The sequence below is a fragment of the Miscanthus floridulus genome, chromosome 1 (genome assembly GCF_019320115.1).
Source record: "Miscanthus floridulus cultivar M001 chromosome 1, ASM1932011v1, whole genome shotgun sequence".
Classification (NCBI taxonomy): Eukaryota; Viridiplantae; Streptophyta; class Magnoliopsida; order Poales; family Poaceae; genus Miscanthus; species Miscanthus floridulus.
Window position 1 is genome coordinate 200,072,713 of NC_089580.1, and position 18,010 is coordinate 200,090,722.

An 18,010-nucleotide genomic window follows, 5' to 3' on the forward strand; every position below is an offset into this window, starting at 1 on the left:
CTTGGCCGTTCAGGGGATGGGCTATCGATCTCATCGGTCAGATTTATCCGCCATCGAGCAAAGGACATAAATTTATTCTGGTTGCTACCGATTATTTCACAAAATGGGTTGAGGCAATTCCTTTAAAAAAAGGTGACATCGGCTAATATGATCGATTTTGTGAAAGAGCATATTATTTACCAATTTGGTATTCCTCAAACTATCACTACCGATCAGGGTACTATGTTTACATCAAAAGAATTTGATGAGTTTGCTGTAGATATGGGAATTAAAGTTTTAAATTCTTCTCCATATTATGCTCAAGCTAATGGTCAGGCTAAGGCTTCTAACAAAGGGATCATCAAACTCATTAAGCGCAAAATTAAAGAAAATCCTAAGAGGTGGCATACAGTATTAAATGAAGCCTTGTGGTCATATCGGATGTCATGTCATGGTGCAACCAAAGTGACGCCTTATCAGTTAGTATATGGACACGACGCAGTATTACCTTGGGAAATTAAAATTGGCTCTAGGCGAATACGTTCTCAAAATCAGTTGACAGCCGATGATTATGATACTCTTATGAAGGGTGAGTTGGAAGATGTGGCGGGTCATCGGTTAAGGGCTTTAGTTAGCATCGAAGAAAATAAGAAAAGAGTAGCCAGATGGTATGACAAGAAGGTGAAGGTAAAGGAGTTTACCGATGGAGATCTGGTCTGGAAATTGATTTTACCGATTGGGACTAAAAGTTCAAAGTTTGGAAAGTGGTCTCCTAATTGGGAAGGTCCATATCGGATAAATCAGTCTATTCCTGGTAACGCATATATTCTAGAAACCCTCGAAGGGGTCGTGTTTCCCAGAGCATTAAATGGAAAATATTTAAAGAAATATTACCCTAGTATCTGGATGGATGCATAAAAGTATAAGTGCCGATAACAGTCCTATCGGCTAGAATTATACAAGGATGTCAATGTCTCATAAAGTGCCGATGCAATAGACAAGATTTACAAGTTTAACAGGGATTGGATAGCCAATATCGCACGCAGGTGAATCTGGTCGGCTTCCTTCATTTCTTTGATGTCTTCATCGACAGCACCCTCCACAGGCTTGAGTTTTTTCTTCATGGCCAAGGCTTTGCGAGCCTAGATGTCTCTTTCTTGCTGAAGGGCCTTGATGGCATTGGGTAGTTGGCTTTCTTCTTGTTGAGCATGAGTTAAGGCTGCCTTGACTTCTTTTAATTCAGCAAATAGAGCCATCTTCTTTGCCGATAAATCTAAGATTTTCTGCTTAAGTTCAGCGCCCAAAGTCTGCAAGTTGCCGATGCCCTTGTGCTTCTCATCGGCAATTTGTTTCAGTTGTAGCATCTCTTCTTTGAGTTGAGCCTGAGCTGCTCTATCGGCAATGCGTTGAGCAGCCCGTTGATATTGCAGTTGGCGGCTTTCTAAATGGGCTGCTGGGAAAAGTACTTCTTCGACATCGGCAGGGACCTAGCCACGGATTGTTTTGAAAATTGCCTTTGCGGGGCCCGAATCATCTACCAGTTGGGCGGTATCCTGCTGTAACAAGTTCAGGAGAGCTTCCAACTTGGACTTAATTTCTACCGATATTGTTCCCAGTGCAAGGGAAGAACTTGTTTCCTCTCCATCATCGTCAGAAACGTCAATGGCAAAGGAAAATAGCCTGTTTGGGGAGTCTTGTTCCTGAGGAAAAGAAAATAAGGTCAGTTAAGGATAAGTATGAATATTATAAATCGACTAGGTCAATCGGCTTACCTATTTCAAGGCAATTTCTTATACTTGGCTGGAGGAAGCAGCCTAGAGTATGCCGTGTGGAGGATCAGCTGAGCTTGCCGATGGGATATCCTCTATGGCCTCATCGGTGGTTGGCTCTTGGGGTATGATGACCGATGGTATGTCCTGTACAGGAGGATTAACTGCTTGCTCAGTTGCATCGACTGATTCTGGCCGAATTGCAGACATTGGGGCAGATGTGGGGATCGGCATGGACTTCTGTCGTTTTGGCTGTGCCTCGGCGTCTGTTAAGGCTTTGCGCTTTGCTTGAGCCTCAGCAATGGTTGGCTAGGGGGCATCGGCACTTGTTGGTTGTGGAGCTTGGACATCTGGTATGCTTGCCGATGTACCTATTTGTTGCTGCAAAACAAGTGTAAGGTATGATATTTAACAGATAAAATGTAAAATCAAAGGAATACCTCTGAAGGTTTGTCAGAAGTAGTGGTGCTTGATATCAGAGGAATTACCGATGACGATCCAGCAGTGGCTCTTACACCCTGATGATTAATGTTAATACAGTTTGTGATCGGCATGAGTAGAAATAAACAGGGTTGTTACCTTGAATGCCTTGATCAGGGTTGTAGCAGCAGCCAATGGAGTGGCCCTAGCTGTAGCCAATTTGGACTTGGAGGTGATGGTCTTGGCACGGGTCTTCTGGTGAGTCAAAGCAGCTAAGGTGGGGGCGTTGTAGCCGATCAGTGATATCGGGGAAACAGGCTGAAGATCGAAGGGTTTTCCACTTTTGCTCATAGATGGTGCTGGGTTGTTAACCTATCATGAGAAAGTTAGTTACCGATATATGAAAGGAAAAAGCAGAAGGGAGTTAAAAGAAACTTACTGCGTCATCGGGAATGGCATATTCAGGGTCGATCATGTGCCGATATGTGTGAGCAGATGTTGCAAATAGTTGTTCCCTCCACTCTCACCACCATTGCTTATATGATTCGGTGATGAAAGATACTGGCGTCTAGACAGATATATCGACATCTGTAGTATCGGCATCAGGGGAGAGTTGCACTACCCTACTCCAATCTGTTCCACAGGTGATTGTTTCTCTGGGTTTGATCACATCGGCAAAACAAAGTTTGATTGGCAGTTGCCCAAAAGCCAATTGACGGGATACTGCTGATGGGTTGTAAAATTCATGCGTGATGTTGGTGTTTTTCCTAGTACCGAATGTGTTTACTGGAATTGCCCTGGGAGTAATGATGGCCATCATGAGTTCATTATCCTGATTCAGAGTGTCATCGGCAAAGTTGAAAAGAAGGGGGAATCTGTTTTCTTCGTCAATATAAGGTACCCAGGCCCTATGATCACGAGAAAGACCATTGTAGAAGCTTTGGAAGAATCTACCGATCTGGTCTTCATTGGCCTCTGTTCCAGGAAGGACAATTATGGCTTCGCCAAAATTGAGGGGTGAGCGTGTTGCCGATTCATCGTCCCCAAGCACGTGGTCTTCAGCAATTTCTCATGGGAATTGTTGGGCAAAGAAGTTCCATTGCAAACGTTTGTGCATATGGGCATTCAGCCACATATTGATAAACCACCACGGGCCTCCTAAGTTGCCGATGGGTTCGCCAAGCAAAAGTTTCTGAGACACTTGATGAAGAAGATGATAAGTGGAGCTCAGAAGGTATCAACCAAGAGGGAACCTTACACCATTGGCCAAGAGTTCAGCTACGGGGAGGAAGGCGTTGGTTGGTCCTACTGATCGACCACAGAAGATAAATTTTTCTAACCACATATTCAAGAATGTGGCATGTTCCCTCTAGTTAACTGTCCCGGTCTTCTGGCATTCTTGAATGTATCCCGTCCAACCGCCGATGTTGCGGGTATTCACCCTATATTCAGATTTTCTACCATAGATGGAGCCTTCATCAGCAGTTGAAATATCCAAGCCAGTGAGCATGTAGACATCGGCAAGTGTGGGAGTAGCTGGGCCATGTCCAAACATAAAAGTGTTTGTTGTGTCTGACCAGAAGTAAGCAGCTGCAATCATCATTGACTCGTTCTTTTGCATATCGGCAATAGATAGCCTAATGCATTGGTCTAGCTTCCGTTCTGCCTAGTGTACTTGCATCGACCTATTGACCCTCAAGTACCAATCTTTCCACCCTTTGGTGGTTTTGGGCCAGGATCGGAATGTATCTTTCCATAAATTCAGAGAGAAATTTTGGGCTCTAAAGGGGATTCTATTAACCTCTGCATTAATCAGATCAGTTGGATCTGGGTTGCCCATTGGTCCTAGGCATTGGACATGTGGCTGATCGGTTGGAATAACTAATTTGTTGCGCAGTTCCTAAGTTTAGAGGATCTGAAGAACAAAAGAAAAGAAAAAAATTACCAACTGTATGAACTCGCAAAGACCAGAGGAATCGAGGTAAAAGGTAATGGAAGTGGAACGAACCGCAGGGACATCGAAGTTGATTGCCATTATCTTGAGGTAGATGGGGGCACGAGCCGGAGACTCGAGGTTGACGCTGGAGAAAAGTTCTTGTTGGTTGAGGTCGCGCAGTTGTTCGTCGGAGTCATCGTCGGAAAGAGAGAATGTCAAAGATTGGAGTCTGAGGGTAGAAGACGAGTGTTCTGGAGAAATCTATTTATAAGCCGCTTGGAGTAGGGGTATTTTGGACTTATCTCTATACCGCGCGCATGTAGGTCGAGGTGGTTCAGATGGATATGGTAACTGTTTGCATGATAATCAAGGGATTGTACAGATGATTTGATGGCAAGTAATCATGACTTGGAAGAGATATCGGTACAGGATATTTTAATTCTGAAAGTGGTGGCATTATTATGTTAGGATCTTGCTGATAGATTATTGTTTCGGTATCTTAACCATAATCAAGGCAAGAGTGGTTGGCAATTGTGCGATATTTACTGAGGTGCGTGAATCAGGATTAGATTTGATTAGATTTGATAACAGATCAAGTTTTGGCTTGAAGGATGAGTTACGGTAATTGGGCGAAGGCAAACATTATCTGGAGTAAATTTCGGAGCATTAATGGTTTTATACTCTGAAATTGGGGGGCATGTGTTGACACCATTTTTTTGCACGTGTCAAAATGATCAGAGTGGGCTAATCGGCAGGAGGAAAGTTACTGTATACGCTGACAGCCGATGAAAATCAGCTTGTAAAGATGGTTGCCGATGAATGGTGGTGATCGATGGAAAGGTTGATTTAGACTCGGGCGTTGCCGATAAGGTTGGAGGTGTTATTGTCGATGCCGATGAAGGAAGGCTTGAAGACTACTGCCGATGAAACAGGAAGTATGCCGATGGAAAGGAGGTCGGTGAGATTTCCATCGTAATTGAGGCAGATAGGGAAATAGATAGGGGTTGATTTCCTTTTCTATATTTGTTAGAGTATGATTCATGTAAGAGTCACATGTTTCCTTAGATTTGGACTTGGTGTCCTAGTTGTGTTTGGTTATGTCTCTTTGGATCAGGGTATAAATATAGAGTGAGGGGCAATGTAATAAAAAAAAAGCAATCAATATCAAGACCAATTTTTACTCCTATTTGCATCTACTTACTTTTCGGCGACTTCGTCAATTTGCATATTTTTCCTTTTTACGAGTTCTCATTGATTCGGCGAGTTGCATAGCTTCAGTGCGACCTTCGATGATTCTTGAGTTCCACGTGAGTACCTCTTGGCCGTGACTTCCGGGCGTATCGCTGTTGTCAGGACCAAAGTGCTCGTATCTTCATCCTTGTCGATTAACTGGTCAAATCGACTGGCACGCTTTGGATATTGATTCGGGTATTAGCCCTTTGTGTTTGCAGATCCACTTTTGCATCAACATGTTTCCTTGAACTTCTATCGGTAGTTTTTGAGATCCCATTGGTTCCCATGATGCGCGTATGTGCCCTAGAAGTTTCCCACGAAGATCTCTTTTAGGTCCGCCCAACTTTGGATTCAGTTGGGTGGAAGGTGTTCCAACCTCGTTCGTGTCGAATCAGCCAGGAACGATGGAAGGTTGTAGATAATAAAATTGTCACTATTTGCTCCACCGACTTAGCAAGCAAGCTGGTAATCCTCAAGCCACAGTCTGGGGTTGTTTCCCTAAAGTATTTTGGGACATTGGCTGACGGTCGGTACCACACTAGAAAGACAACATTGAGGATGTGTCGGCAAAAGGCCTGAGATCCCGGCAGGTCAGGGCTCGGGCTTCAGTCTTTGTTGTTGTCATAGCGTCTGCCATGATGAGGGTGGTAGCCATGGCTAGCCTCCTCCCTCTGATTGTCGTGGAGATGCCTGTGGGCATCCAGGGTGTCGCGCATGTCACGGTGGAGGCCAAGACACTCATGCACTAGGGCCGCGGCATGTGGCCTACCGCCTTGCTACGTCTAGTGGACTGACATGTCCCTGTTAGGTCGCTTTGAGGGCGCGCGCTAGCTGGCGCTGAGCTCACATTGTCGAGACAATGAGCTCTTGGCTGCTGCACCGCAGCACGCTCGAGTAGCTTGTGAATCTCATGATGGGCCCGATGTTCCTCTGGTATCGCGGGCCTCGAAAGCCACCGAAGCAAGGCCACCACGGTAGCGATATTCTAGCTTGCTCGGGTGAAGTGTGGGAGGGCTTCATCATCCTCGATGATCCTTCAGTTCACGTCATGGGCCACGATGTGTGCATGCCACCATCTTTGTGGCACTTGATCTCTCGCTCGAGCTCTACATGTTCCTACTCGAGTTGGAGTCGTGATTCTTCGAGCTCTTGGTGCTATGCCCATAGCTACTCTACCCGTAGGCAAGGTGGGGCCCTGGTACCCCCCCCCCCCTTGACCTCATTGTCGAGGTCATCTATTGGGGTAGCCCCTTCCACGTGGATGCTTTTGATGTATCCATCAGGGGTATCAGCCTAGAAACATTCTCACGAGGGGTGATGACTCCCCCTACTAGAGTCAGAGTTAGAGGGTGACTCCGATTCTTCGATGAGAAGGTCATGTAAAGATTCCATGATGTATTCAGTCATCCCCATGAACTCGTCGTTCATAGGGGATGAGGGCGTGCGCTGTGCCACAAGGTGGCCAACGATCTCAGTGTTGCAAAGACTGAACGGTAGCGCTGTCGAGGCATTCCGAATGAGGTGTTCCGGGGAGAGCGGCTCTCATCCAGCAAGCTATGTTATGACATTGGTGAATGAGAAGGTGAGGCAGCGTAGGTCCTCCAGGGACAATAGAGGTCTTAGGAAGGTGCCGAGCTAGCCCTCTAGCCTCCCATAATCAAAGTCGAGGAGCTAGTCGCTCCTAGGGGCATGGGCCTCCGGTGCATGCAGCTATAGCTCCTTAAGAGCCTCGACGATCACATTGAGGCCGGTGGAGTGGAGAGGCTAGACGGCGGTGGGAACCTACGCCAACTCTTTCTCAATTGTAACGACAAAGTCTAGGCTCTAGAAGCGCATGTGCAAACCCGGGACCTAGTTGATGCCATGACTAGCCATCTGAGGCCTAATGTGGACATCGAGATGCACAAAAACCCCAAACCTGGCGCACCAACTATCAGTGTTTTTGGACCATCGATGAGTAAATTTGTATTTGCACGTCTGGCTTGGATGGTGTGCTTGGAGGACACAAGGGTTTATACTGGTTCGGGCAAAACGTCCCTACGTCTAGTTCACTATTGCTCATGTTACCAGCATTTGGTTTGCAGTAGGGGTTATAAACAGGTGAGAGAGGGAAAGGATCCCAAGTCTCTGGTGGAAGCAGTGAACGGGTGCTGAGAGCCCGATTGCCTCTCAGCCATGTGCTCGTGATGTGCTCTTGTGTTCAGATCTCATGTTTTTCTACCCCGACCATGAGCCACTCTACTTCCCATTTTATAGGCGAAGGGAAAGCGTAGGTTATAGAGGAGGAAAAGTAGAAGAATAAGAGAGAGAAGAAGGCTTCCAAGGTTGCCAAGTCCTTCTTCTCCTTCACGCGGGTCTCGTTGATCCTATAGATGTCAACAGGGACGGCTCCATGTCGTGGCCATATTCGTCTCTGGTGCCATACGCACGCGTCATTTGCCGGTCATGGCGTTCTAGTCTATCCCAACGAATGTCGTGGTGAACTAATACGCCTGTCAGCGTTCGTACAAGGGTTAGACAAAAGAACACCAGCACGTCCGATACTGTTCTTGATGTGAATCCCCAGGTATGGTCCATCATGGCTACGAGTTACATCAAGGCATGCCAGCCTCTTCCCTGGGGTCAGAGTTTTAACCTAGGCCCGTACGCTTAGACCTAGAGTGGTTGGCGGGGGTTTGGGTCCCCATCGGACGAGACAGAAACCACGTCCAAGGGGTCGAGCGAGACAGAGCCCACACCCAAGGGGTCGGGTGAGACAGAGCCCACAGCCTTGAGGTCGGGCGAGACAAAGCCCATAGCCTTGGGGTCAGTCGAGACCTTTTAAAATGTCTTAAGCCATCCGGGGAAGTCAGCATGAGCGCTAACTTCTTTGCTTTGGGTATCCCTGATATCGATACCCGACAGTCGCATTCTTAAGTGGTGTATAAATCCAGGGAGTAAAGTTTAGGGATGTTATATCGGGTGTCACATTGGGGTATCACATGGGAGTGTTCAGATAGTAATAATAAAACAAATTACAGAAGTCCTTAGTAATCCATGAGATGAATTTATTAAGCCTAATTAATCCGTGATTAGCACATGTTTACTGTAGCACCACATTGTCAAATCATGGCCTAATAGGCTTAAAAAATTCATCTAACAAATTAGTCGTAATCTATGCAATAAGTTATTTTTAGTCTATATTTAATACTCTATGCATGTATCTAAACATCCGATGTGATAGGAAGTAAACTTTAGGGGGGGACAAACTAAACAAGGACTTAGCCATACAGTAGCATGTAGTATTTGCATCACGTGCCACATACTTCCCACATATATACACATGGAGAGGAGAGAACCTCATATATATATATAGGTCCTATATGTATGTACTATCATCCCTCTACCCTTGTGGGTCCTCTCTCGCAAACCAACCGTATGTACGTACGACGATTATGCAAGTAGAAAGAAGGCGTCGCTCGCGTAACCATCTCATCTCAGCATTAAAATTTTTTATGTATGGTGACTCGATGATGGAACAGTATTACTCGCAAGGTATATGTGTCTCCACACCAAGGATGTGTGTAGCAAGTCCTAATGATAGATCAATGGCTGGCTGCTCGGAGGATATATATATGGGAGTCTACCTGTCGGTGTTTCGAACAAACACCAACGAGTAAATTTATATATTGCGCGTCTGGCTTGGATGGTGTGCTAAGAGAACACAAGGATTATACTAGTTCGGCCCGAATGTCCCTACGTCCAGTTTTGGGTCGCTCGTGTTACCAGCACTGAGTTTGTAGTAGGGGGTTACAAACTGGCGAGAGAGGGAGGAGCTCCCAAGTCTCTGTGGTTCGATTGCTCGATGCTTCTACTGCTTGATCTATCGATCAATTGATCTCTTATGGTGCAATGTGTGATGCCCCCTAGTGGGACCCCTGCTTTCTCTTTTATAGGCTAAGGGAAAGCAGAGGTTACAACAGAAGGGAAGAGGGAAAAAAGAAAGAGAAATAAGGCTCCTGGAGGTGTGCCATCCTCCTCTTCGCGTGGGTCCTGCTGACCCTGTAGATCATGGTGGCAGCAGCGTCGCACTGGGGTCCTATTGGCCACTGCAACATATGTGTGGGCGTCGTGCATCATTCTCGTCTTCCATCCCATCTGACCAGACAGAATGGTCAAAGGGTCCCCTAACAGAGGCCATTTGTGGGGCTGGCGGTACAGTGCTAGTCAATAAACGCCGATCGATTGATGTTGGATGGTGGACAGGTAGGGAATTGGCAGCATAGTGCTAGCCTATTGACGAGGTGGGCGATGTTAGTCTCCCTACATGGCCTAATGCGATCGCTAATCACATCAGGACGCACCCGAGACGTGCTCCCAGGCATGCGCCTCCACATCGCAGTGGTTGAAGCGGTTTGGGTCCCATCCTAGGGCCACTGCTTTTGTCTGGTAGCAAATTCGACCCCTAGGGAATGGGCGAGGTAGAAATCTCACCCTAGGGGCCAGGTGAGATAAAATCCGACCCTTACGGGTTAGATGAGGTGGAGCCCTCCCTATGGGACCAGATGAGTTAGAGCCTAGGCTCTAGGGTCAGAGGAGTCATAGCCCACACCTTGGTGTCAGACAAGGTAGAGACCTCATCCTTGGAGTCAGAGCCCACGCCTTGAGGTTAGCTGAGGCAAAGACCTTGTCCTTAGAGGTGGAAACCTTCCTTGGGGGTGAACGAGGCGGAAACCTTCCTTAGGGTCGGACGAGGCGAAAACCTTGTCCGCAGAGTCAGATGAGGCATGGCCTAGCCCCTAGGAGTCGGATGAGGCTACAGTTGCGTCCTTAACCATCGAATGAGACAACATGACACTCATCAATCCTTTGGCTTGGATACCCAGGTATAGATATCCAAGAGTAGCCCCTGAGCCTTTGGAGGAGTGAGACACTCCTACAAAGGCTTTTTGTGATCCATCGCTTGAGGGCGCATGGAAGTACTGTTCATTGTTGTTGCTTGAGGGTTTCCAGAACTGGAATTGACTCATCGTTTGTCTACGACCGTGTGTTTGATCTCTTTGCGATGCCGAGCCCCTGAGCCCCCGCACACAATAGGGGTCCGGTTGGGGGGCCAGTTTGTCTTATGATCATCGTCCCTCACGCATCCATTCGCTAGAACGGAGAAGCTGAGCTGTGCCGTGCTTTCCTCGCTGGACAAAGCACGATGCTTGGTGAGTTGTTAATGGGCTTGTTCGAGTGGAGCCCCAGCATCCCCTTCGCAGGGGCCTAGTTCGATCAAGATTAGTTGGTGACTGACTCTAGATTTTTTGTGACCGGTCCATATAGTTCTCGGATCCGTTCGACCGGTCCGAGGGTTCGATGCCTTTCTTCAGGGAAACACCATGGACCTTGCATCATCCAAGACTCAAAATGAGGGTTGAGACACCCATGGCGCTTCACGCGCCTTGGGTATTGGCCGCTAGCAGGCCCATCCTTAACCTTCCCTCACTCTAGGGTGTCCTAGAGCGGCCATGAACCCACTGGTGATCCAGCCTTCGAACTCCTGGGTGTTAATGGGCTGTGGGAGCATTTTTAGCTCCATATCCCACTTAACTGCGGTGGCCCATAGCCTTTGAAGGTGAATAGTAGCCCGGCGGATCCTTCACAGGGAATATTTGGATAGGCATGCGCTCGTCTCTCAAGGTAGCGATGCGACTGATGCAGCGTGGAACAATGAGGGCACGACCCCTAAAGGAAGCAAATCTGGCAAGGCGTGGGCATGTTAATTTAGGCGGATGGTTTGCCCCTCGCTTGTTCTGCCCTTACCTTATAAACAGAGCCATTTCTCTCTAGCCTCCGTACGCGTAGCCACATCCTTGCCCCTCCAGTATTTCTGCCTTTTGCTCTTGAGTTATGGCCTTCATTCCCCTATTTTCGCTCCACTGCTGACGAAGTTCTCGCTCTCTAGCCCTATGCCACCGCCGGATGTTCTGCATCGCCATCCCCTGTTCCTTGATGGAGCCGTGGCCTCGTTCTGATGTTCCCCACACTCATATGGAGGGTCTCGTTAAGAAGGGCCTTCTTCGTGCAAGGACCATGGCGATGGAGTGGATCATACCTGGTGGCGAGGATGAGCCGTCGCCACCCAATAGCTATGTTGTCTCCTTTGTCACCTTCCATGAGCGTGGGTTCACGACTCCTCCCCACCGATTCCTCTGAGGGCTACTGCACTACTACAGGATTGTGCTACAGCATTTAGCACATCTTGGCCTTTGTTGCGCTATGCGAGGGGAATCTGGGGATCGAGCCCCACTTTGAGCTGTGGAAGTATTTCTTCACTGTCGAGCTGCAAAAGAAGGAGAGGAAGAAGCTGGACCTAGCGACGCCGATGGGATGTGCGAGCATCCATCTTCAAGGCAACCGGTCGTCAGAGTACATGCCCATCCCATTGTTGAAGTCTAACAAGGGGTGGCATAAGCTCTAGTTCTACCTGGGGAACAATGCCGCCGCCCCCTACCGATCTTCACCGACAGCCTGATCGAGGAGGCACCGGATGAGTTGAGGTATGAGCCCATCTCAAAGGGGCAGAAGAGGCTCAGTGACCTTCTCAAAGCCATCATGACTCTAAAGGGTCGTGGTCTCCATGGGACCAGTGTCGTTGGAGCATACCACGTTAGTTGGCTAGCGCCGTTTATGGCGTGCGCTCTTCTGATGTATAAGATGATGCCAAATTCTGCGCCCAAAGGGACGGTGATGGTCGTTAGTGAGGCCCACAATGTTGACAAAATGGCACAACGCATCAAGGAGGCGATGGAGCTCCTGGCAGAACTATTGGTGGATCTCGCCCCAGTGTACCCGGTCCTGGGGCATCCCGCGATGCGGTTGGACGCAGGTTTCATTGAACTGGTAAGCCTTCTTCAAGTTTCTTTCCTTGGTCGACCCTTCTCTATTCTCATATTCTAAGCGCCAGGATTTCCAGCCCAGCCTCTTCGGCCATGAGTCTGACCCGCCACTAACAAAGGACACGGCCAGGAGGGCGGCAAACCACGTCGTGGCTAAGGCGACAAAGGAGAAGGAGCAAAAGAAGGCGAAGAAGGAGTGAGCAATGCTACAGTGTGGAAAGCGTCGGCAAGGCTCAGAGGAGAGCGATGGCGATGAGGAGGAAGAGGAGGAGGATGAGTCCAACCTCGACATCCCATAGGGCACGCTTGTGCGCGAGGATGAGCAGGCCGATGCAGGGCAGGCCAACCTGACCTCGATTCCACAGCACGCCTTGGTGCAAACCGAAGAGGATGTGCCTCCAAGATCGGCAGGGGAGGATGCGCCCCCTGAGGTCAGAGGAGCAAGTCCGCCCTACTCTGACCGACCCCACTAGGGGATCAAAGCAGCCAATTGGTGATGTGGCAGAGTCGGAGTCAAGCGACCAGCCCCCAAAACATTCTTGGATAATGGAGTCAAGGTGAGTTAACGACTTCTTCGCTCTTTCATTGCGTTCTTTGATTTCGTCGTGTGACATTGGTGCTTTCCGCAGGATCGGCCCCAGCAAATTTTTGGCGTTGATGCCGTAGAAGATCCTGGTGCATCAGCCAATCCCCTAGGAGTTGACTGGCATGGTGTCAGGGGCGCGTTGTGATGGCGCCGAGGCAGACACGGCGTCGCCTAAGGAAGCGGGGGAGGCGAAGGCGTTGATTGTGGTGGAGGAGGCGCTCGTGGAATCGACGCCTATGCCGGTCAACGCACCCAAGGTGGGGTAGATGGGTGGAGGCATGATAGAGGTGCCCCTATAGATGCGGCGATGGCTTGAACTTTGGAGCCTAAGCTACTAGCCTCCTCTACCATCAGAGGGTCTGCTCCTGAGGGAGCACCGATGATGGAGGAGGTACCGTCGGCTCCCGTCGGGTCTACACTAATGGTTGCGATGGCCGACCCCATGGTTGGGGCTAGGCCCTCCTGGTCCCTTGTTCGGCCGGGCGGTGATCCACTCATGTGGGGAAGCAACCGGATCCACTAGGCTAGGCGGTTGGACCCAAGCGACTCGGTGTTCACCCTCGATGACCCGGTGGAGCTAAAGGACTAGACGAGCGTGCGCTTGGGACTTGAGGCCACAGTCCACTCTCTAGCCGATGTGTTGGGGATGTTGAATGATGATGTCACCCTGACCGGCTAGGTTTGTCGTGTCTTCATGTTTCCTACTTTTGAGCCCTGTTTATATAATTCTAACCTAATTTTTCCGTAGTCCCTTGTGATGCGCAGCTAGGAGAAGTCCCTATTCCTCCTTCATGAGAGGGAGGTCTGGGGGCTTGCTACTAAAGTGCCATAGCTGTAGGAGGAGGTGGTGAGCCTCCAGACCAAGGAACGGGAAGCCCGTCAACACACCGATAAGGCCACGGACAAGCTCAAGGCTATGGTCATTGAGGCCGAGGAAGATGACGCGAAGCTTGGATGACTCTGCCTGGCACTCAACCTTGCCCATCAAGAGAGCGCTGACGCTCGGCGTGTGCTCGAAAACATGCAGAAGTTGAAGGAGTTAGCTGAGGGCCTGGCCGCCGCCTTGGCCAGAAATGTTGGCATGCTCTAGAGGGAGAAGACGGTCCTTCAGGAGCAAGTAAAAGGTGAGGCTCTAGTTACCTTTTTGCTTGACGTTTGCAGTCAGTTTTCTAACGCTCTTTGATGTTTGGCTTGGATAGTTCTACAGAGTCAACTCTAGTTGGAGCGCGATGACCACGACGCCTTGCGTGCTGCTGTCGAGTTGGTCTTCGATGACCTTGGGGTCACCTCGGCCATGGAGATGAGCTCGCTCGCAGCCCAGGTAACTGAGATCCCGGATTGGGCACACGCACTCACAAGGGAAGCCCTATACATCGGTGTTCATCGCGCGTTCACCATGGCCCGCTTCCACTACATTAACATCGACCTACCGGTGATCAGTGAGGGCTTCACGCCTAGCTACACTTACGTCAAGCTGGACGAAATTAAGAAGGAAGCGGCTCCCTCGGCACAGGACCTGGCAGAGAAGGTCAGAGAAGAAATCATGCCCAAGGGTGTTTAGTTAGATAGCTGAGTCCGGCATCGGTCTTTTTGTAAAGACTTTTATTATGACCGGAAACATTGTTTGGCCTTTCTATATATATATATATATATATATATATATATATATATATATATATATATATATATATATATATATATATATCAAGCTTGTTGTGATCTGACCCTTGTTTTATGTTAAGGCATTAGAAACGTAAGTTGTGAGCGACTAAGTAATGATCACGCTGGTGAGCAAGTGATGCTATAGCCGTCGGGGCATAGGCTTTTTGCATTCCAACTAGTTTTACTCATTGTTAGTTTTCGATAACTCTTATTTCTAGGTCTTTTCATAAAAAGGAAGGGTCGGATGGGAAAATGATTCTGAGTATATGTACTCTATAAAGTTCATTACGATCTGACCCTTGTTTTATGTTAAGGCATTAGAAACCTAAGATGCGAGCGACTAAGTAATGATCACGCTGGTGAGCAAGCGATGCCATAGCCGTCGGGGCGTAGGCTTTTTGCATTCCAACCAGTTTTACTCATCGTTAGTTTTTGGCAACTCTTATTTCTAGGTCTTGTCATAAAAAGAAAGGGTTGGATGGGGAAATGTTCCTATGTAAATGTACTCCTATCAGCCCCTGAGTAAAACCTGACCCTAGGTAGTTGCCAGGGTCGGGTGTTACTGAAGACCGATCAGATCAGAAGTGAATCCGATAGGAGGTAACATTTTTCGGTTTTTGCAGAAACATTACTTAGCTTGATAAGCATATTAGAAGCTTTGGATCAGGAAGACTAAGGGTAAAAGCGATGTAGCTGCTCGATGTTCTAGGCGTTGGTGATGGCTTTGCCGTCATTAGTCTTGAGCTTGTAGTTGCTGGGTCATAGTACTTCTACGATGATGTATGGTCCTTCCCATGACGCCAAAAGCTTGTGGCGACTTTTGTTGCTCTAGATGTGGCAAAGGACTAAATTGCCTACACCGAAGGCACGACCCTGCATGCATCGGTGATGGTACCATCGTAGCGCCTGCTGGTATTTGGCCGAACGGAGCAGGGCAATGTCGCATGCTTCATCAAGCAGGTCCATGGCGTCTTCTAAAGATGCTTCATTTCCCTGCTCGTTGTAGGCCTTGACCCTTGGTGCTCCATAGTCGAGGTTGGTCTAGAGGATGGCTTTGGGGCCATAGACCATGAAAAATGGCATGTAACTGGTTGCTCCACTGCTAGATGTCCTTAGGCTCCAGAGTGCCGAGGGGAGCTCTGCGACCCACCATCCACCGGCATTGTTGAGCCGGTTGAAGATCCTAGGCTTGAGGCCTTAGAGCACCATGCTGTTTGCGTGCTCGACCTACCCATTCATGCGGGGTGCACTATGGCAACCCAATCCATGCGGATGTGGTGATCGTCATAGAATGGGTGGAATTTCTTCCCCATGAACTGTGTGCCATTATCGGTTATGATAGAGTTTGGGACCCTGAATCGGTGGACGATGTTCGTGAAGAACAACACGGCCTGCTCGGATTTGATCACGGTGATCGGTCAAGCCTCTATCCATTTCCTGAACTTGTCCATGGCGACAAGTAAGTGCGTAAAGCCCCCGGGTGCCCTCTTGAGGGGCACTACTGGGTTGAGCCCCTAGACCACGAACAGCCATGTGATGGGGATCATCTGGAGCACTTGGGCTAACATGTGAGTTTGTTGAGCATAGTACTGGCATCCTTTGCAGGTGCGTATGACCTGCTCGACGTCGGCCACCATGGTTGGTCAGTAGAAACCTTGCTGGAATGCATTTCTAACCAAGGTTCTAGGTGTGGCGTGATGTCCACAGACCCCTCCATGGATGTCTTCCAATAGGTCCTTCCCTTGCTCAGTGGGGATGCAACACTATAGGATTTCGGTGTGGCTATGCTTGTAGAGCTCCCCTTTGATGACAACAAAGGACTTGGCATGACGCGCGAGCCATCGGGCCTCTGTCTTGTCGGCAGGGAGCACCTCATGGAGGAGGCAATCTAGATAAGGTGTTCTCCAATCGGTCGGAGGGTTGGGCTCCGCCACTGGGTCTTTGACAAGTTCCATGACCTTAGGGTCAGATGGAACTGAGGGTCGGTCAGCCCCTGAGCCTAGAACTAACGGCTCATTGCTGGTTTGTTCTGGTTCTTCATATCGTACCGGGGGCTTGAGCAGGTCACTAGTGAAGATGACAGTGGGTACCAGCTCTTGGCTTGATGCCATCTTTACTAACATGTCGGCTGCTTTGTTGGACCACCTCAGGATATGGTTGAGCTCAAGGCCGTCGAACTTGTCCTCTAACTATCAGACCTCACAACAATACGTAGCCATCTTGGCATTGTGGCAGCTTGACTCCTTCATGACCTGGTCGATGACCAGTTGCGAGTCACCTCAGACGTCAAGGCATCGGATGTCCAACTCAATGGCGATGCGCAAGCCATTAATGAGTGCCTCATACTCAGCCACATTATTTGAAATCAGGAAGTGGACGCGAATTGCGTACCTCATGCGCACCTCGAGGGGGAAACAAAAACTAGCCCAACCCCGGCACCCTTCTTCATCAGTGATCTGTAGAAGTACATCGTCTAGTACTCCTGATCGACGGCCGCTGGTGGCATCTAGATCTCAGTCCATTCGGCTACAGAGTCAGCCGGTACCTGAGACTTGATGGCCATTCGTGGGGCATACGTGATGCCCTAATCCATCAGCTTGAGTACCCATTTCGCGATTCTCCCCGTGGCCTCCTAGTTCTAGATAACCTCACCGAGGTGGAAAGATGACACAATGGTCACCTAGTGTGAGTTGAAGTAGTGACGCAGCTTCCTCTTGGTGATCAGGATGGTGTATAGGAGCTTCTGGATCTAGGGGTAACGTGTCCTGGAGTCGAACAACACTTTGCTAATGAAGTACATGGGGTGCTATACTTTGAGGGCGTGTCCCTCTTCTCCCCTCTCAACAACCAAGGCGGCGCTGACCACCTGAGTCATAGTTATGATGTAGAGTAGGAGCGGCTCTCCCTCAACGGTGGGACTAGAATCGAGGCCTTCGTTAGGAGCACTTTGAGCTTGTCAAGCGCCTCCTGAGCCTCAGGCATCCACACGAATTGGTCGGTTTTCTTTAGGAGCCGGTAAAGGGGGAGCCCCCATTCACCGAGGCACAAAATGAAGCGACTAAGCGCTATGAGGCACCCGGTAACCTTCTGATCTCCTTGCAGGTTCAGAATCAGGCCCATCTTCGTGATGGCTGAGATTTTTAATGGGTTGGCTTTGATGCCACGCTCAGAGATGATGAATTCGAGTAGCATACCCCTTGGGACCCCAAAGACGCATTTCTCGGGGTTGAGCTTGATGCCATTCTCTTGGAGCTTCCTAGAGGTCTGCTCTAGGTCGGCCATGAGCTAGTCAGTTTGCTTAGAGTTGACTACGTTGTCGTCCACATAAGCCTCAACGGTCTACCCAATAATGTCTCCAAAGCATTTGGTCATGCAACGTTGGTACGTAGCTCTGGCGTTCTTGAGTCCGAACAGCATCATAACATAGCAGAACGATCTGAACGGGGTGATGAAAGAGGTCATGAGCTGGTCGGACTCTTTCATCATGATCTGATGGTACCTAGGTATGCATCAAGGAAGCATAGGGTTTCACACCCCGAGGTCGAGTCAACTACCTGATCTA